Genomic DNA, 3,132 nt, shown 5'->3' with positions numbered 1-3,132 from the left:
TTTACAAAAATATTGTTTGAAAGAAAATTCATTTATCTTTCAAATATAAAATGAAAATATTATAATTAAATAATAAAAAATATAAATAAAAACCATAAATTTAGCAAATGACAACTGAGTTATATTATGCTAAAATTTTCTTTCTAACAATTTATCAAATGACAAATGAGTTATGAGCAAATAATACCATATAATTTTTAAAAACATAGTCATTCTTAAATATTTTTTAAATAAATAATTATTTTTAAATTTAATCAACTAAAAATAATATCCGTACAATTGAGTGAGTCAAATTCTAGTTTTATTGATGCATGTTATATATTAGTGCTGCATGTTTTAGGTAACATTTTAATGATGCACGTTTTTAAAAATCTCCATTATTAAAATTATGCACATAAGGATAACTCATGAGTTTTTTTGGTTGATTAAATGACATTATGTCCAAATTTATTTAAGGATATTTCATTAAGGTAACTGGAAAAGACAAACAATAAAATAGGAAGTTTAAATTCATTTAAGCATATTTCATTAATGTAACTGAAAAGACAAGTAATAAATTAGACAGTTTTATTCGTTTTAGGATATTTCATAAATGCAACTGAAAAAGACAAGAGAAAAAAAGGGATTTTAATTAATGAAGTAAGAACATTTTCAAATAGGTACTTCTCTTTTAATAATATAGATTTAAACTCATTCAAATCATCTCAACATATTTTTTTTTTCTTTTGATCAAACCTTGCATTCATAAATCTTAAAAGAGTTATGCACCAACTGGTGCTATCCGCTGACTTCGCAAGTCCATCAGCTATTACATTAGACAGTCTAGGAATGAAATAAAAAGAGATAGAGTCAAAAGAACAGCAGAGTAGAAAGATGTCATGGAGAGTACCATGTATCTCCACCGCCCATTCCTTCTTAGCCAAGAGTGAGACGAGAGTTTTAGAATCAGAGAAGCATTCCACCTTCCGATGTCCTAAAGAGATAGCAGCTATCAAGCTTGTTTTAACCGCAAGAGCCTCAGCCGCTAGAGTTGAACCCACAGAGATTGCGGTGAGAAGAACCATGACCAAAGGGAGAGCCATTGGAGTCTTTGAAGACCCAACCCAGTCCACATCGTCTAGAGGAGGCGTGCCAAGATGTATAACAGATTTTAAAATTTTTAATTTATATATTATCGAAAATTAAATATTTACTTGTAAATTCTACATTTTTAATTTAAAAGTGTTATGAGTTTTATTAGATTTTATATCATTTTACAAATATTATTGTTCATAATTTTTTTTTATTCATAAATTTTTCTTCAACATTGGTATTAGCTATTTTTATATATTTTTGTATGATGAAAATAGATTAGCTAGTGATTCTGCAGTAGTTTTTTTTATGTATATTTAATATGTAAGTTTTGGCTTTATTATATCAAAACATAAGTCAAAGTATAATTTAATATTAGGTTTTATATTGTTTTACAAAAGTTTCGTGAAACACATATCATCTCTTTAGATGATTGAGGATTAATGGGTGTAAAAAAATTATAGATTAGTATAAATACAATACAAGTGGCCTTCAATTTGTTCTTTCAATAGGCCCACTTACATATACCAATGACATTAAATATTGAAAATAAGGAAGGATGATAAACCGGATTGTAGGTTCCTTTATTCTCGCATGACGCACTGTATTAGATTAGATTAGTTACATGACTTTGGATGGTTATACGATGATATTAAAAGACTAAAAAACCATTAATGAAAACCCTAGAGCTTGTTTAAATTGTAGGCATTTTGGGTAATATTCCACATAATATTAAAGTTGATATCAAAGTGTACTTCCCTTTTAGTAGAGAAGATGAATTAATTTATTTGATAAAAAAAAAAAGAAGATGAATTAATTTATTTTGTCATATTATATCAAATTGGATAATGATATTTTTGTTTAAAATTATATAATATATGAGCTAGTTTATATGAGTTTTCGTATGTACATTCTTATATCAAACACTTGTCTGCTAACAACAACATTATGTTACAACACTCTTATGACCAGAACAAGCCTCTTAACCTAATCCAAGAGAGCAATTCGTGTGATTAGCAACGGATTCATAAAGACTGGCATTTACGTTTCACGACCAAACAACGGATATAATCCAATACATAAGTCCTTCTACTAGAGTGAGAACACATTAGGCATACCAATCGTGTGTCAACATCAAATTTACGGCGCATGTGAATTATTTCAAACGAGTAATGCAGAGAATGTGTAATGTGTAGGAAGAATCTAGTAATATGACAAACATGCAAGCTTGAAAATTACAACGTAGCCAAACGAAGCCGAACCGTCATACAACGGAAAACTCTAGTTGAACTAGAGACTTACGTTGAAATATTTCCACTAGGCATCTCTTCTCATTCTTAATTTCGTAGTAGAAATACACAAATAATAAATTGCAAGAGATAAAACTTCTTCAGAAACATAAGTTACCAAGAAAATAGTCAAAAACATGGTCAACAGTAATTTCTTCAGTTACATCTACAAGACTACAACCAACAAACTAGCAACCCTCATAAATGATAATCAGAAATGCAATAATAATAATAAAAAAAAAGTACAAACAAACAGTAATTATAGTTAGAATGTCTAGAAAGTTCAAGCAAAACATCGTGGAAGCAAACAAGCAACAGTTGGTTCAGAAAGAAACGAAATCTTATAAAATTCAAATGTTCTGAGTTTCCAAACCGTAAAAACAATTAGTAGAGCACTACAAGAAAACACGCCGAATTTCGATGGAGGTTCCGACGGACATCAATGTCGTCGGACGTTTGTGACGGATTGCCGACAAATTTTCGACGACATTCCGATAAAACATGTAACCGTTGTAGTCGTCGGAAATTCGTCGGAATATACCGACGAACTTCCGACGACATTCCGATTAACAGATATAACCATTACAGTTGTCGGTATTCCGTCGGAATATTTTGACGAATTTCCGACGAACCATGTGACCGTTACCAACAAATATATATGACCGTTGTATAGCCGTTTGAGATTAGAAAATACTGATGGTATTCCGACGGACTGCTTTACATCCGTCGGAATTTCGTCGGAAAGTCGTCGGAGGGCCGTAAGCAATTTCCT

Source organism: Brassica oleracea, chromosome C1, assembly GCF_000695525.1.
Source record: "Brassica oleracea var. oleracea cultivar TO1000 chromosome C1, BOL, whole genome shotgun sequence".
Classification (NCBI taxonomy): domain Eukaryota; kingdom Viridiplantae; phylum Streptophyta; class Magnoliopsida; order Brassicales; family Brassicaceae; genus Brassica; species Brassica oleracea.
The sequence above is the reverse complement of the archived record's forward strand: the minus strand, read 5'-3'. Positions refer to the sequence as shown.